We start from the raw sequence: 19,055 nt of genomic DNA, 5'->3' as shown, positions 1-19,055 counted from the left end.
GGAAGTATTTAATAATCTTCTGATATTTATTGAAAAACTCCAAAGCAGAAATCCATTTGATAAAAACTAACAGCTAGATTACGAGTGTTGAGCGCTATAGGGATTTTAACGACTGCCACAAAACCGGCATTATTTCACCTCCCTATATCGCTGCTATTACAGGTTTTAAAAAAGCAGGCTTGTGCGGGCGATATGGTGGCATTGAGCTCCATACCGAACCCAAATACAAGCGCTGCTTTGACGTGCTTGTGCACGATTTCCCCATAGACATCAATGGGGAGAGCCGGCAAAAAAAACACCTGCGATCACGGAAAGAAAAGCTCCGTAATGCCCATGCAAATGCCCTTTTCAGGGCAATGGTTAGCTTAGGTTTTTTAGATAGTTATTTTATTTGGGGGGTTTGGTTGTGGGGGTAGTGGGTTTTTCCTGTTGGGGAGGTGTTTGTATTTTTTTACAGGTAAAAGAGCTGATTTCTTTGGGGCAATGCCCCACAAAATGCCCTTTTAAGGGCCATTGGTAGTTTATTGTAGGCTAGGGTTTTTTTATTGGGGGGGGTGTATTTTGATAGGGCTATTAGATTAGGTGTAATTCTTTTTTATTTTTGATAATTTGTTTCTTATTTTTTTGTAATTTAGTGTTTTTTGTTGTTTTTGTAATTCAGTTATTTTATTTTTTTGGTAATTAGATACTTTTTGTAATTTTTAGAGTAGTGATAGGATCTTTTTAATGTGTAGTTTAGTTTAATTTAATTGTTAGTTTGTTTAATTGTTAGTTTAATCATTATAATAGTTTAATTGTTAGTTTAAAATTAATTTATTTAAATTCACAGGTAAGTTTTAATTTAAGATATCGAAATTGTAATTTTAATATAAAGTTAGGGGGTCGTTAGGTTTAGGGGTTAATAGTTTATTTTAGTATATTTCGTTGTGGGGGCTTTCGGTTTAGGGGTTAATAGGTTTATTATAGCGGCGGTGTGGGCGGACGGCAAATTAGGGGTTAATAATATTTAAATAGTGTTTGCGATGCGGAAGGGCGGTGGTTTAGGGGTTAATAACTTTAATATAGTGGCGATGATGTCGGGGAGTGGCAGAATAGGGGTTAATACATTTTAATAGTGACGGTGCTGTCCGGAGCGGCAGATTAGGGGTTAATAAATGTATTATAGTCTTTACTAGTTAGTAGTGGCTATAGAACAAACCACTGAAAGAGCACATCTGTAGCACTCAAGAGCTGTGTTTACATATATTCATTCATTGTTACTAGTGGAAGAGACTGCGTTATTGATTGGTATTTTGATCTCTGAAAGTGACGGTGTCAAGAATATCTTATAATTAAAACTTAACTTTTAATATTTGAACACTACTTAAAAATATGCAGGAAAAATAAAATTAAAAACACAAGCAATAATCTGGCTACTTATTCAAATAATCTATTTGATTGTAGAATATACAATTTGTGAGCAGGGAAATAGAAGATTGCAAATATACAGTAGCTAAATGGTTCACTGTATATCAGTATGTTGGTATTGGATATATATTGGGTATGGTAGTCTTATTGTTATATTCAATTAATACTGATAACTAAGTCCCAATAATGACAGCAAATGGTGAGTTAAGGATATATATTTATTGCTTAAGCCTAAAACAGTATATGGATCTGTGTGTTTAATTTGTATGTGTAAATATAGGACTGTTGTAGTATTGCACTACATCAAAGTGTAAAATTATGCATTAAATTCTGATATATATGATATTTGTTATGTGGCAGTTAATAGTTGGTAGTTATTTGTTACACAGCAAATTCTGACGTTAGTTAAACACAAAATTGTGTAGTTAGAGTAGCTATATAAGGTAAATGTATTAGTTGATAGTCGTTTGTTGAACAGCAAATTCTGTTATTAAGTAAACTGCAAGCTGTATAGCTTGAATAGCTGTGTGAGGTATATACAGAATTTGCCTGATGTTTATGGGTTAAACCACATTATTTATTTCTAGTCTCTAGTATATATTCAAGAGTATTTGGGTTATAGTGGACTTGATTTGTTTTTACAGAAGTTGTTAAAAATATTGTTTGTTCACATCAGACTATGTTTCTTTTAATAGCAGTATCTGGTGTGTCTTTATTTGTTTATCAATCCTCCGTTAAACATTAATCTCAATTGTCTTATTTGTATATGCACACCATAATATATGGTACTTATATGCTTGGTTCGTTATGGTAATCATATGTTGTGGTTTGTTTTGATTCTTTTAAACATAGTTATTAGGAGAATTGTTTGTTGAACAACAAATATCGCATAAAAGCGTGTTTTTTTAAACTATGTTTTGCCGTCTACAATTTTGTGCTGTTAGCAATATGATATATCAACCATATTTTTTATCAAATTCGATGATTTTGATGCATAGAGTTTTACATCTTAATATCTGCTTCTTTGATATTGTGTTTATATGGAGAGCAATGATGCTTTATTTTAGCAATGGTTCATATTTCCTGTTTGAGCCGCAAGAGGTGTAACGTTGCACCTGAAAGCTATTATAGATAATTAAATCTTCTTACATTTCTTATTTTATAGTGGTGACAAAGTTTTTATGCATTAGACCCCATGTTTGGTAATTTATAAGTCGGATACACAATGTTTCTGTTTATGAGCAATGGGTTAGTTTATTTGTGTCTGTAACATTAAATCAACAGCTAATCTGACATTGCTTATGATCCTACAGAGAATAGCCACACAGTGTTGCAATATCAAACTGAAACATCCATATGATTCAGTATCGAGTTGTATGATTGTTGCTACTTGTGGTTAAACTAACGCAAAGATGCTCTATCAAGTGTTTAAAATGTTAGCATATCGCTTCACATCCACTAAAACGTTTGTACAGCAAAATTGTGACCTAATTTTCTTACAAAACGTTATTGAACATGGTATCGTGAATCAGCTGGTTGTTAATTACTATATACAACCATTAAGTGCGGTAACTCTTGCACACTAATGCCGTGAATTTAGCTTGTCCAATAACCTGCATTGCAACAACTTCTCCCTCTCATGAAGTTTAGCTAAGTAGTATAGCAAGTATTTCTACGTTCTCAATTCATATATTAATGCAAGATTATTGCAGCAACTAAAATACAGGAGTTCGCATTGACTCCTCACCAATTCCCTAGGTCCCTAACATGTTTGCTTTCTCCTCTTTTGCAAATTTATTATAGTGTTTGCGATGCGGGAGGGCCTCGGTTTAGGGGTTAATAGGTAGTTTATGGGTGTTAGTGTACTCTGTAACACTTTAGTTATGAGTTTTATGTTACAGCTTTGTAGCATAAAACTCATAACTACTGACTTTAGATGCCGGTACGAATCTTGTGGTTATAGAATGTATGGCTCACTTTTTGGCCTCCCAGGCAAACTCGTAATACCGGCACTATGGAGGTCCCATTGAAAAAGGTACTGACGTTGCGTGACTGGCTAAAAGGTGTGCGGTACACCTATACCAACAAGACTTGTAATAGCAGCGTTAGAGAAAAAGCAGCATTATGGGCCATAACGATGCTATTTGACTCATAATGCAAAACTCGTCATCTAGCTGTTTACTGAAATCACAGCTCATTACAATAAAATCTCTATGTGTTTCAATAGAGTAAAACTTCCTTTTTCAAGAGATGAAGTTTCATTTGGAAGATTTCAGTAAACATACTTTAAGAATCTGAAAATGCAAATCCTTTGAACTCATATGTTAACACAAATGATAAATAATATAGCAAAAAATGCAAGGGTTTTCTTTACCTTTTGGTTTAGGCCAGTAAAGAAGCAAAAAAACGAATGAATAAATCATGCACAAAACTATAGTATCTTTACAGTAGGCCGCCTTGTGGAAAGAGGGATATGGAACAAGGTTGCCTAATATAATTCTAAATGAGCATGTTTCTAATGTAAGTTGTATACATTCTTTAAATACTAAAGCATCTCTTTGGAGCTATGTTTGTATGAACAAACTCCCATCCGATGCTGTCTTTATAAGAAAATGTATTTTTAGCAACACATTTTTCACTTGTGAAAAGTAATGCTTATTTAACCCCTTAACAATCAGCACTGTACAAGGTACGACACAGGTCGTTTAGCCTTTAAGGATATGGCATACAGGGTACGGTGACTGTGCCCTGGGCTATTAGCGAGCCATTCTCAGTTCTGTTGGTGTGACTGCGCTATTTTTGCATGGCTCAAGAGTGAGGCAATGCAGAAATAACGTGATGGAGGACAACTCAGGCTAGAGATCACTAGGACAAGGTGTTTCTGTGGTCTCATGCCTGTTTGTGGGGTGCCTCCATTCATGAGATATATGCTGCGATTAGCATATATCTCAGGCTGCTGCTGGAAGCCTGCTTGTGAAGCTAACCAGCAGCAGTACAGTAACTATCAAAAATGACAGTTACCATGTATACAAATCACTGAGACTATAGTCACAGTTATTGTATACTTAAAATGGAGCCTAGATAGTAGCATGCCCCAAGTGCATGCTAGTATCAGGCTTGGTGGCCAATCACCGGATGCCTCAGAAGTGAGGCAGTCCATTGATGCAAAAATAAAATGTCCCATGGTCATGTGATCACTGTGACAGCCAGTCACAGTGATCACGTCAAAAATGACAAGCTGCTAGTGTAAAAAAAAAAAAAGTGTAAAATTAATTTTAATAATGTTTTATTTTTAGATATTTATAAATAAATGGTATTGTAATAAAGTTTATTTTTTCATACTCTTTATTTTTATAAAGTGTTTTTTGTGTGTGTTTTTTTACCTCTAAATGTATTTTTTGCCCTTGGCGATAAAAGGGTTAACATAATGTGTCAAAATACCTCTACATAAATACCCTGTGCAACAGTTTTGAACTGGGTGACCAATATTTAGCTTACAGTCTAAGCATAGCAAATTTTAGCTTTCAACCTATAATTTATATATTCCAATAATATTTGCTGTAAATTAGTTGGAATCACAGACATATGGGGTTTCTCTAAAATCAGGAGAACATAACACATTTATTTGGAGGTATTTTTCTTTACATACACTAGTTTTGTAGAATTTTTTATAAATAAAACTGTTTACAATGACTAACCTATAGACAGATATTTTTTTGGAATCTGGTCATCAAGTGTCTACTTTTGGAACCATTCTTTTTGACCACGTCCCTGCCCCACTTTAGAGGAGAGATAGGACAAAAACAATTGTTATGATTGGAAGAAAAGTAGATAATTTATTTAGATACTGTGACCCCAATTACACCAGTTTAATAGTATTGAAGATTGTTCTACATATGCACAACAGACTTAAAATGATACCTCCATAAAACTTTTGTATGATGCTACAAGAGGCATGAAGGAGTAATAAGGGCCATAATGATAGGTTTCTTCTGTTCACCGATAGTTATAATGGAGTTTTTATTATTTAAATTGTTTTAAAAGTAAAATTTTGTAACATGGGAGGAGGTTAATATTGGATTAGAATGTTATTTTTTGTGTAAACAGTGGATCATAGAATAAGGTATCCATGGTAATGGTGGTGATAGACAGTTTATCAAATATGTCACTTCCAGTTTAAGGAGCACTCAAAATTGCCCATCTCAACACTTAAGCTGCTACTGGTGAAGGGGAGTTTTGTATACGCTATAAATAGTTTGTAGCAACGTTGTTATTGTACTTGTCAATTTGAGAAAGACTCATGTAGAAGCCAAAATATCATGGAGCTTTTTACGGTTTACTAAATAAACGCTTTGTTTTAAGTGACACGGGTGGCAACATTTTCTGTGGAAAACATAGATTGTATGTGGGATTTAATACATCCACACACATCACATGCATGAACACATGCATACACATAAATGTATTGCTTACTTCCCTTTTATTCTTACTTTACTTATATTTCTGTTAAGCAACAACGGTTTGGGCACTGGTGTTCAACAAAAACATGAAAAAAAGTACTTTGACAGAACAAAAGGAGGAATTCCACGTACATCATGTCACTGTTATTAAAGGGACATGAAACCCAACATGTTTCTTCCATTATTCAGATAGAGAATACAATTTTTTTTAAAATTTACTTCTATTATCAAATTTGCGTTGTTTTCAGCGTGCACATGCCTGAAGCACTACATGACAGGAAATAGCGCTCTTGCTAATGTATAACATTGTTGCAAAACTGCTGCCATATAGTGCTGCAAAAATGTGCACACTCCAGCGCTTAGGTCCCTGCTTTTCAACAAAGGCTAACAAGAAAATGAAGAAAATTTGACAATAGAAGTTCATTGGAAATTGTTTAAAATTGTGTTCTATCTGAAAAAAAATGTTTGGAGTTTGCGTCCCTTTAATTCCAACTTTAGACTGGTGTGCATAAATAATCTAGTTCATTCAAATGCATTCAAAACAAAATGAAAACTTCCAAAGCATACCTGTGAAGAATATTCAATGCCTCTTTACAGTGCCTATTTTTTTAATAAGGTACATATACATTTAGGTAGTTAGCCAATATGCCTTTGACAAAGCACAGAGTAGAACATAAAATGTTTCTGAACAACTGTATACATCTTCGCAGGCATTGCTGAATATATGTATGGCATATTATTTCTTAACAGAAATACAGGTTACATAGCATGGGATTTTCAGGTTTACGTTTTATGATTTGTTGAGGAAGAAACTTCCATAGTACAATACAAAGATCATATTATTTATGATTATTGGCTTTTTTTTTACTGCTAATATTTATTTATGTGCAGTAAAACAACTTTTCAATATTTGAAGGGATACTGAACCCAATTTTTTTTCTTTTGTGATTCAGATAGAGCATTGAATTTTAAGCAACTATCTAATTTAGTCCTATTATCAATTTTTCTTCGTTCTCTTGCCATCTTTATTTGAAAAAGATAGTGCAGTACAAACTAGACAGCACTTGTTTATTGGTGGATGAATTTATCCACCAATCAGCAAGAACCACCCAGGCTGTTCACCAAAAATGGGCCGGCATCTTAACTTACATTCTTGCTTCTCAAATAAAGATACTAAGAGAATGAAGAACATTTGCTAATAGGAGTAAATTAGAAAGCTACTTAAAATTGCATGCTCTATCTGAATCACAAAAGGAAATATTTGGGTTTAGTGTCCCTTTAACTTAGCTCTGAAAATTTGAGTTTTCTAAATCTCAGAACTGGAAAAGCACGCTGCAGGCTTCTCATGGCTAACCCTGCTACATACCCTTACCCCGATTGGCTTCAGATGATAACAAACTGCAAAAACAGAATTTATGTTTACCTGATAAATTACTTTCTCCAACGGTGTGTCCGGTCCGCGGCGTCATCCTTACTTGTGGGATATTCTCTTCCCCAACAGGAAATGGCAAAGAGCCCAGCAAAGCTGGTCACATGATCCCTCCTAGGCTCCGCCTACCCCAGTCATTCGACCGACGTTAAGGAGGAATATTTGCATAGGAGAAACCATATGGTACCGTGGTGACTGTAGTTAAAGAAAATAAATTATCAGACCTGATTAAAAAAAAAACCAGGGCGGGCCGTGGACCGGACACACCGTTGGAGAAAGTAATTTATCAGGTAAACATAAATTCTGTTTTCTCCAACATAGGTGTGTCCGGTCCACGGCGTCATCCTTACTTGTGGGAACCAATACCAAAGCTTTAGGACACGGATGAAGGGAGGGAGCAAATCAGGTCACCTAAATGGAAGGCACCACGGTTTGCAAAACCTTTCTCCCAAAAATAGCCTCAGAAGAAGCAAAAGTATCAAACTTGTAAAATTTGGTAAAAGTGTGCAGTGAAGACCAAGTCGCTGCCCTACATATCTGATCAACAGAAGCCTCGTTCTTGAAGGCCCATGTGGAAGCCACAGCCCTAGTGGAATGAGCTGTGATTCTTTCGGGAGGCTGCCGTCCGGCAGTCTCGTAAGCCAATCTGATGATGCTTTTAATCCAAAAAGAGAGAGAGGTAGAAGTTGCTTTTTGACCTCTCCTTTTACCGGAATAAACAACAAACAAGGAAGATGTTTGTCTAAAATCCTTTGTAGCATCTAAATAGAATTTTAGAGCGCGAACAACATCCAAATTGTGCAACAAACGTTCCTTCTTTGAAACTGGTTTCGGACACAGAGAAGGTACGATAATCTCCTGGTTAATGTTTTTGTTAGAAACAACTTTTGGAAGAAAACCAGGTTTAGTACGTAAAACCACCTTATCTGCATGGAACACCAGATAAGGAGGAGAACACTGCAGAGCAGATAATTCTGAAACTCTTCTAGCAGAAGAAATTGCAACTAAAAACAAAACTTTCCGAGATAATAACTTAATATCAACGGAATGTAAGGGTTCAAACGGAACCCCCTGAAGAACTGAAAGAACTAAATTGAGACTCCAAGGAGGAGTCAAAGGTTTGTAAACAGGCTTAATTCTAACCAGAGCCTGAACAAAGGCTTGAACATCTGGCACAGCTGCCAGCTTTTTGTGAAGTAACACAGACAAGGCAGAAATCTGTCCCTTCAGGGAACTAGCAGATAATCCTTTTTCCAATCCTTCTTGAAGGAAGGATAGAATCTTAGGAATCTTAACCTTGTCCCAAGGGAATCCTTTAGATTCACACCAACAGATATATTTTTTCCAAATTTTGTGGTAAATCTTTCTAGTTACAGGCTTTCTGGCCTGAACAAGAGTATCGATAACAGAATCTGAGAACCCTCGCTTCGATAAGATCAAGCGTTCAATCTCCAAGCAGTCAGCTGGAGTGAAACCAGGTTCGGATGTTCGAACGGACCCTGAACAAGAAGGTCTCGTCTCAAAGGTAGCTTCCAAGGTGGAGCCGATGACATATTCACCAGATCTGCATACCAAGTCCTGCGTGGCCACGCAGGAGCTATCAAGATCACCGACGCCCTCTCCTGATAGATCCTGGCTACCAGCCTGGGGATGAGAGGAAACGGCGGGAACACATAAGCTAGTTTGAAGGTCCAAGGTGCTACTAGTGCATCCACTAGAGCCGCCTTGGGATCCCTGGATCTGGACCCGTAGCAAGGAACTTTGAAGTTCTGACGAGAGGCCATCAGATCCATGTCTGGAATGCCCCACAGCTGAGTGACTTGGGCAAAGATTTCCGGATGGAGTTCCCACTCCCCCGGATGTAATGTCTGACGACTCAGAAAATCCGCTTCCCAATTTTCCACTCCTGGGATGTGGATAGCGGACAGGTGGCAGGAGTGAGACTCCGCCCATAGAATGATTTTGGTCACTTCTTCCATCGCTAGGGAACTCCTTCTTCCCCCCTGATGGTTGATGTACGCAACAGTTGTCATGTTGTCTGATTGAAACCGTATGAACTTGGCCCTCGCTAGCTGAGGCCAAGCCTTGAGAGCATTGAATATCGCTCTCAGTTCCAGAATATTTATCGGTAGAAGAGATTCTTCCCGAGACCAAAGACCCTGAGCTTTCAGGGATCCCCAGACCGCGCCCCAGCCCATCAGACTGGCGTCGGTCGTGACAATGACCCACTCTGGTCTGCGGAATGTCATCCCTCGTGACAGGTTGTCCAGGGACAGCCACCAACGGAGTGAGTCTCTGGTCCTCTGATTTACTTGTATCTTCGGAGACAAGTCTGTATAATCCCCATTCCACTGACTGAGCATGCACAGTTGTAATGGTCTTAGATGAATGCGCGCAAAAGGAACTATGTCCATTGCCGCTACCATCAACCCGATCACTTCCATGCACTGAGCTATGGAAGGAAGAGGAACGGAATGAAGTATCCGACAAGAGTCTAGAAGTTTTGTTTTTCTGGCCTCTGTCAGAAATATCCTCATTTCTAAGGAGTCTATTATTGTTCCCAAGAAGGGAACCCTTGTTGACGGAGATAGAGAACTCTTTTCCACGTTCACTTTCCATCCGTGAGATCTGAGAAAGGCCAGGACTATGTCCGTGTGAGCCTTTGCTTGAGGAAGGGACGACGCTTGAATCAGAATGTCGTCCAAGTAAGGTACTACAGCAATGCCCCTTGGTCTTAGCACAGCTAGAAGGGACCCTAGTACCTTTGTGAAAATCCTTGGAGCAGTGGCTAATCCGAAAGGAAGCGCCACGAACTGGTAATGCTTGTCCAGGAATGCGAACCTTAGGAACCGATGATGTTCCTTGTGGATAGGAATATGTAGATACGCATCCTTTAAATCCACCGTGGTCATGAATTGACCTTCCTGGATGGAAGGAAGAATAGTTCGAATGGTTTCCATCTTGAACGATGGAACCTTGAGAAACTTGTTTAAGATCTTGAGATCTAAGATTGGTCTGAACGTTCCCTCTTTTTTGGGAACTATGAACAGATTGGAGTAGAACCCCATCCCTTGTTCTCTTAATGGAACAGGATGAATCACTCCCATTTTTAACAGGTCTTCTACGCAATGTAAGAATGCCTGTCTTTTTATGTGGTCTGAAGACAACTGAGACCTGTGGAACCTCCCCCTTGGGGGAAGCCCCTTGAATTCCAGAAGATAACCTTGGGAGACTATTTCTAGCGCCCAAGGATCCAGAACATCTCTTGCCCAAGCCTGAGCGAAGAGAGAGAGTCTGCCCCCCACCAGATCCGGTCCCGGATCGGGGGCCAACATTTCATGCTGTCTTGGTAGCAGTGGCAGGTTTCTTGGCCTGCTTTCCCTTGTTCCAGCCTTGCATTGGTCTCCAAGCTGGCTTGGCTTGAGAAGTATTACCCTCTTGCTTAGAGGACGTAGCACTTTGGGCTGGTCCGTTTCTACGAAAGGGACGAAAATTAGGTTTATTTTTTGCCTTGAAAGGCCGATCCTGAGGAAGGGCGTGGCCCTTACCCCCAGTGATATCAGAGATAATCTCTTTCAAGTCAGGGCCAAACAGCGTTTTCCCCTTGAAAGGAATGTTAAGTAGCTTGTTCTTGGAAGACGCATCAGCCGACCAAGATTTCAACCAAAGCGCTCTGCGCGCCACAATAGCAAACCCAGAATTCTTAGCCGCTAACCTAGCCAATTGCAAAGTGGCGTCTAGGGTAAAAGAATTAGCCAATTTGAGAGCATTGATTCTGTCCATAATCTCCTCATAAGGAGGAGAATCACTATCGACCGCCTTTATCAGCTCATCGAACCAGAAACATGCGGCTGTAGCGACAGGGACAACGCATGAAATTGGTTGTAGAAGGTAACCCTGCTGAACAAACATCTTTTTAAGCAAACCTTCTAATTTTTTATCCATAGGATCTTTGAAAGCACAACTATCCTCTATGGGTATAGTGGTGCGTTTGTTTAAAGTGGAAACCGCTCCCTCGACCTTGGGGACTGTCTGCCATAAGTCCTTTCTGGGGTCGACCATAGGAAAAATTTTTTAAATATGGGGGGAGGGACGAAAGGAATACCGGGCCTTTCCCATTCTTTATTAACAATGTCCGCCACCCGCTTGGGTATAGGAAAAGCTTCTGGGAGCCCCGGCACCTCTAGGAACTTGTCCATTTTACATAGTTTCTCTGGGATGACCAACTTGTCACAATCATCCAGAGTGGATAATACCTCCTTAAGCAGAATGCGGAGATGTTCCAACTTAAATTTAAATGTAATCACATCAGGTTCAGCTTGTTGAGAAATGTTCCCTGAATCAGTAATTTCTCCCTCAGACAAAACCTCCCTGGCCCCATCAGACTGGGTTAGGGGCCCTTCAGAAACATTATTATCAGCGTCGTCATGCTCTTCAGTATCTAAAACAGAGCAGTCGCGCTTACGCTGATAAGTGTTCATTTTGGCTAAAATGTTTTTGACAGAATTATCCATTACAGCCGTTAATTGTTGCATAGTAAGGAGTATTGGCGCGCTAGATGTACTAGGGGCCTCCTGAGTGGGCAAGACTCGTGTAGACGAAGGAGGGAATGATGCAGTACCATGCTTACTCCCCTCACTTGAGGAATCATCTTGGGCATCATTGTCACATAAATCACATTTATTTAAATGAATAGGAATTCTGGCTTCCCCACATTCAGAACACAGTCTATCTGGTAGTTCAGACATGTTAAACAGGCATAAACTTGATAACAAAGTACAAAAAACGTTTTAAAATAAAACCGTTACTGTCACTTTAAATTTTAAACTGAACACACTTTATTACTGCAATTGCGAAAAAACATGAAGGAATTGTTCAAAATTCACCAAATTTTCACCACAGTGTCTTAAAGCCTTAAAAGTATTGCACACTAAATTTGGAAGCTTTAACCCTTAAAATAACGGAACCGGAGCCGTTTTGAACTTTAACCCCTTTACAGTCCCTGGTATCTGCTTTGCTGAGACCCAACCAAGCCCAAAGGGGAATACGATACCAAATGACGCCTTCAGAAAGTCTTTCTAAGTATCAGAGCTCCTCTCACATGCGACTGCATGCCATGCCTCTCAAAAACAAGTGCGCAACACCGGCGCGAAAATGAGGCTCTGCCTATGCTTTGGGAAAGTCCCTAAAGAATAAGGTGTCTAAAACAGTGCCTGCCGATATTATTATAGCAAAATACCCAAATAAAATGATTCCTCAAGGCTAAATATGTGTTAATAATGAATCGATTTAGCCCAAAAAAAGTCTACAGTCTTAATAAGCCCTTGTGAAGCCCTTATTTACGATCGTAATAAACATGGCTTACCGGATCCCATAGGGAAAATGACAGCTTCCAGCATTACATCGTCTTGTTAGAATGTGTCATACCTCAAGCAGCAAGAGACTGCTCACTGTTCCCCCAACTGAAGTTAATTGCTCTCAACAGTCCTGTGTGGAACAGCCATGGATTTTAGTGACGGTTGCTAAAATCATTTTCCTCATACAAACAGAAATCTTCATCTCTTTTCTGTTTCTGAGTAAATAGTACATACCAGCACTATTTCAAAATAACAAACTCTTGATTGAATAATAAAAACTACAGTTAAACACTAAAAAACTCTAAGCCATCTCCGTGGAGATGTTGCCTGTACAACGGCAAAGAGAATGACTGGGGTAGGCGGAGCCTAGGAGGGATCATGTGACCAGCTTTGCTGGGCTCTTTGCCATTTCCTGTTGGGGAAGAGAATATCCCACAAGTAAGGATGACGCCGCGGACCGGACACACCTATGTTGGAGAAACAATGCCGTTTTTATAACATCAGGCCTATGGCTAGCCTTAGCTATTACGGAAAAAAGCCCAGATTGGAACTTCAAAATATTATTCTACAGCAAAAAAACATAAATTCCTTGTAATTATGTATTAAAAAGGCCATTATATTGTTAAAATGACACGCTCCAATTTGTTAGAGCAAGTAATTTTAACACTAGCAACACTGTAATGCTAATGCTGTTCTTAGAACAAACTTTCACAAGAGGTGGTAATGACAAACTATGTAGGGGACTGTAAGAATGCCTGGGATAAGCATAAGGCTATCTTACCAACTAGATAAGTTTATACTTTTAGTAAATATTGGGAAAAATCTATGCTTCTATGTTTCTATAACCCCTGCAAAGTCAAGGTCAGGACCTGAAGAGCACAGATCCAATTAGCAGCGCTAGACATACAGATGGGTAATGTGGCTGCTGATTGGATCAGCCTCAGTTTCCGCTCAGGACTGGTAGTGCTCTGCGGATCCTGAACGGACTTTGACTAATAATCCTGTTAAGACTTTAAAGGGACGCGGATGTCAAAAGTATGCTGAGGCTGTGCACTGTGCATTATAAAAGAAAGATGCATTTGCTTTTAGTTTTTCTTAGAGATTAGCACTACAGGAACATGCTCGACTCTTGAGCAATATATGGCAGCAGGGTGTGCAGTGATGTTTGTATCAATGTTATAGATGCACTCTTATAAGCCTACTTTAATATGTTTTAGTGGAAAGGAGTGTGAACAAAGCATAGAAATAATACGTAATTTTGATAATACAAGAAATTTGGAAAGCTTATTTTTTAAATAAATTGTATGCTTTAAATCATTAAATTTTAATTTTGGCTTCTATGTTGCTTTAAAGTGACTTGGGAAAGAACAATAAAAGACCATTAATAAAAAAAAACAGAGGACAGGAATAATGGATCCCTGTGCGAATCATTTTGGTGTCTGGATAATCTCATTTTCATCAAAACTAAAGATATGATGTTTTTCAGTAAGATGCAATACGCAAGTAGGACTGAGTTTATGTTCATAAATCATGTACCGAGGCTGCAAAACAACCGAGGGTTAAGATAAATCTTGACACAATAAACTCAACAGCTGATGTTTTGTCTGTGTTTTAGTTTCTGATAAAGTCAGCGCTACGCTGAAGTATAACTGAGAAACAGCAGAAAGCTTCATAACATCCTTTTCATATCAGAAGAAATGCATCACTGAAACCAGGCAAAAAAATGAGAGATCTTGGATTTACTAAATATTTCATGGCAGCTCATGCGTCCATGAGCTCTGTCTCAATTCATCTGCACTTTTTTGTTCTGTGACATTAGCAATAAGTTTCCAAAACGCTCCTCAAGAACATTCCGGATAAAGAAAAGCAAATATATAAGTGAAACAGAAATTTCTTTAATTTAAAGGGAAAGAAAGGTCAAAAATAAAATGAGCATGGGAGCATTTCAGTTTGAAATAGAAGCATATTTGCAATTTACTTCCATTAGCAAAAATGCTTCTCACAGGATATGTGCGTATGCTGCGGAAAAACAGAATTTATGTTTACCTGATAAATGTCTTTCTCCTACGGTGTATCCGGTCCACGGCTTCATCCTTACTTGTGGGATATTCTCAATCCCTACAGGAAGTGGCAAAGAGAGCACACAGCAAAGCTGTCCATATAGCTCCCCTCAGGCTCCGCCCCCCCCAGTCATTCGACCGACGGTTAGGAGAAAAAGGAGAACCATAGGGTGCAGTGGTGACTAGTTTACAAAAAAAATAATTTAAACCTGACCAAAATGCCAGGGCGGGCCTTGGACCGGATACACCGTAGGAGAAAGGTAAACATAAATTCTGTTTTCTCCTACATTGGTGTATCCGGTCCACGGCTTCATCCTTACTTGTGGGAACCAATACCAAAGCTTTAGGACACGGATGAAGGGAGGGAACAAGTCAGGTAACCTAAACGGAAGGCACCACTGCTTGCAAAACCTTTCTCCCAAAATAGCCTCCGAAGAAGCAAAAGTATCGAATTTGTAAAATTTGGCAAACGTATGCAGTGAAGACCAAGTCGCTGCCTTACAAATCTGTTCAACAGAAGCCTCATTCTTGAAAGCCCATGTGGAAGCCACAGCTCTAGTAGAGTGAGCTGTAATTCGTTCAGGAGGCTGTCTTCCAGCAGTCTCATAAGCCAACCGGATGATGCTTTTTAGCCAGAAAGACAGAGAGGTCGCAGTCGCCTTTTGACCTCTCCTCTTGCCAGAATAGACGACAAACAAGGACGATGTTTGTCTGAAGTCTTTAGCTGCTTTTAGATAAAACTTTAAAGCACGAACTACATCAAGATTGTGTAACAGACGTTCCTTGTTAGAGACTGGATTAGGACACAGAGAAGGAACAACTATTTCCTGGTTGATATTCTTATTGGAAACCACTTTTGGAAGAAAACCAAGTTTGGTACGTAAAATGACCTTATCTGTATGAAACACCAGATAGGGTGAATTACACTGCAAAGCAGACAATTCAGAAACTCTTCTAGCAGAAGAAATAGCTACTAAAAAAAAAACTTTCCAAGATAGTAAGTTGTAACTTAATATCTATGGAATGTAAAGGTTCAAACGGAACCCCTTGAAGAACTGAAATAACTAAATGTAGATTCCATGGAGGAGCCACAGGTCTGTAGACAGGCTTGATTCTGACTAAAGCCTGTACAAACACCTGAATATCTGGCATGACTGCCAGACGCTTGTGTAACAAAACAGACAGAGCCGATATCTGTCCTTTTAAGGAACTAGCTGATAGACCTTTCTCCAATCCTTCTTGGAGAAAAGATAGTATCCTTGGAATCCTAATCTTACTCCATGAGTAACCCTTGGATTCGCACCAGCAAAGATATTTCCGTCATATCTTATGGTAAATTTTCCTGGTGACAGGCTTTCTAGCCTGGATCAGAGTATCTATAACTGATTCCGAAAACCCACGCTTAGCTAGAATCAAGCGATCAACATCCAAGCAGTCAGTTGCAGAGAAACTAGGTTTGGATGTTCGAATGGACCTTGAATTAGAAGGTCCTGTCTCAAAGGCAGCTTCCATGGTGGAACCGATGACATATTGAATATAGCTCTCAATTCCAAAATGTTTATCGGGAGAAGAGATTCTTCCCGAGACCATAGACCCTGAGCCTTCAGGGACTCCCAGACCGCGCCCCAGCCTAAGAGGCTGGCGTCGGTCGTGACAATGCTCCACTCCGGTCTTCGGGAAACTCATTCCCTGAGACAGGTGATCCTGAGACAACCACCAGAGGAATGAGTCTCTGGTTTCCTGGTCCATCTGAATCTGGGGAGACAAATCTGCATAATCCCCATTCCATTGTTTGAGCATGCACAGTTGCAATGGTCTTAAATGAATTTGAGCAAAGGGAACCACATCCATTGCCGCAACAATTAGTCCTATTACCTCCATGCACTGAGCTATGGAGGGTTGAGGAATGGATTGAAGAACTCGACAAGTGTTCAAAAGTTTTAATTTCCTGACCTCCGTCAGAAAGATTTTAATTTCTACCGAGTTTATTATTGTTCCCAGGAAGGGAACCCTTGTGAACGGGGACAGAGAACTTTTTTCTATGTTCACCTTCCACCCGTGAGACCTTAGAAAGGCTAGAACAATGTCCGTATGAGCCCTTGCTTTGTGAAAGGACGACGCCTGTATTAAAATGTCGTCTAGGTAAGGTGCTACTGCAATGCCCCTTGGCCTTAGCACCGCTAGAAGGAACCCTAGCACCTTTGTGAAAATTCTGGGAGCAGTGGCCAATCCGAAGGGAAGAGCCACGAACTGGTAATGCTTGTCCAGAAAGGCGAACCTCAGAAACTGATGGTGATCTTTGTGGATAGGAATATGCAGGTATGCATCCTTTAAGTACACGGTAGTCATATATTGACCCTCCTGGATCATTGGTAAAATTGTCCGAATGGTTTCCATTTTGAATGATGGAACTCTGAGGAATTTGTTTAGGATCTTTAAGTCCAGAATTGGCCTGAAAGTTCCTTCCTTTTTGGGAACTACAAACAGGTTTGAGTAAAATCCCAGTCCTTGTTCTGCTGTTGGAACTGGGTGTATCACTCCCATTTTTAAAAGGTCTTCTAAACACCACACACTCTTTACCACCCCCGTGGAGATGCTACTAGTTAGAGCGGCAAAGAGAATGACTGGGGGGGCGGAGCCTGAGGGGAGCTATATGGACAGCTTTGCTGTGTGCTCTCTTTGCCACTTCCTGTAGGGATTGAGAATATCCAACAAGTAAGGATGAAACCGTGGATCGGATACACCAATGTAGGAGAAAACAGTAACAACTTTTACTACAAGTATTTTTGTCAATGAAAGTATATTGCAAAACTGTTTATATTTTAAATTGAAATGCACTCATACACATTTATTTCTATTCCGTTAAGCAATCATCAGATCATTAAGAAAAAATGAATATTGGCCATTAATGGTGCAATGTAATATTTTACATTAATAAAATGGTTACCTACACGTTAATCAGTAAATTTAATTCAACAAACTTTATTTATACATGTACTATGTGACACTATGTGCACAGTCTTTTTATATTTACACTTCTTGAGTCACCAGCTCCTACTGAGCATGTGCAAGAATAAGCGTGTATGCATTTGTGATTGGCTGATAGCTGTCTCATGGTACGTGTATGGATTTGTGATTGGCTGATGGCTGTCACATGGTACAGGGGGAGTGGAAATAGACATAACTTTTAAAATTGTCAGAAAAAAAATCTACTACTACTCATTTGAAGTTCAGACTAAGTGCTATTGCATTGTCTTGTTATCTAGCATTTGTTGATTATGCAAAGCTACTGTGTTCACTGGTCCTTTAAACATTAAACACCTCTTGCATCTGTTTAAAAATTGTGCTTCCATGGAGAGGTCTAAAAAAAGGCAAATTCATTAACAAAGGTTTTCTTTAAAATGCTGCAAACCAAATAATTGGTTAAAGTGACTTCCAGCATTTTGGTTACAGAATGTTTTTTTATTATTTTCTCTAGACAGAGAGTGGAAAAAGCATAATTTGACACCAAAGCAAAAGGTGTTTAATACCCCTTTAAGATGCATCCAGGGAAGACATTTTACTGCTGATGTTGTACGAACTTATTAACTGAAAGAACTTTTGTACCTTTCACCAGTTGGCATTATTTATTTGTTATTTTCAGAGACTTTATTATTTGATATGATAGAGACTATTTAAAAGTTTTCCGGGAACACAAACATGCATATAAACACTATGCACATAAACAGTGCACACATGACTATTGGTTTCAAGTACAGCAGACAGCCTTAGGACTAACAAATCTCAACCCTGATCAATCTACTGATGACTATAGAACCGTAGAAACAATGTGAAGTAGACATCTCAATAACATGTCAAAAGCAGCCAACTATGTAGCAATGAAATGTAATTCCAAAACAGATGAGAAATGTTGCTGAGCTATATCAGTCTTGAAAGGGTCACAAATCTATTTCTACGTTCTGTGACTCAAGTAAACCACAGTGAGAGCCATTATCTCCAAATGGTGAAAACTTTGAACAATGAACTTACTAGAAGCGGCTGACCTACCAAAATTCATCCACAGACATAGACTACTACCACTCCAGGAAGCCACAAAACACCCAGGAAAACATCTAAGGGACAGCAGGTACTTCTAGCCTCAGATATGGTCAGAGTTCATGATTCAACAAATAGAGTAATATAGGGAAAAAATGGAATGAATGAGAGAATCGCAAGGAACAAACCAACACTAATTATGAGAAAGATTTGTACATGTTTAATTTTTAAGTCGTTTGGGATAATTAACTATGGAAAATCAAATCAGACATGGAACTTTTTGGAAGACATAGTCCTGTTATGTCTG

The 19,055-nt window shown here is 39.1% G+C and overlaps 1 protein-coding gene across 1 annotated transcript in view; it reads right to left on the bottom strand.

Moving 5' to 3' along the window:
* The window catches only part of WDR70 (WD repeat domain 70), an 811,922-nt gene that overhangs the window by 203,700 nt on the left and 589,167 nt on the right, over positions 1 to 19,055 (bottom strand).

The sequence above is a fragment of the Bombina bombina genome, chromosome 2 (assembly GCF_027579735.1).
Source record: "Bombina bombina isolate aBomBom1 chromosome 2, aBomBom1.pri, whole genome shotgun sequence".
NCBI lineage: Eukaryota > Metazoa > Chordata > Amphibia > Anura > Bombinatoridae > Bombina > Bombina bombina.
This window is presented reverse-complemented; position numbering and strand designations above follow the sequence as displayed.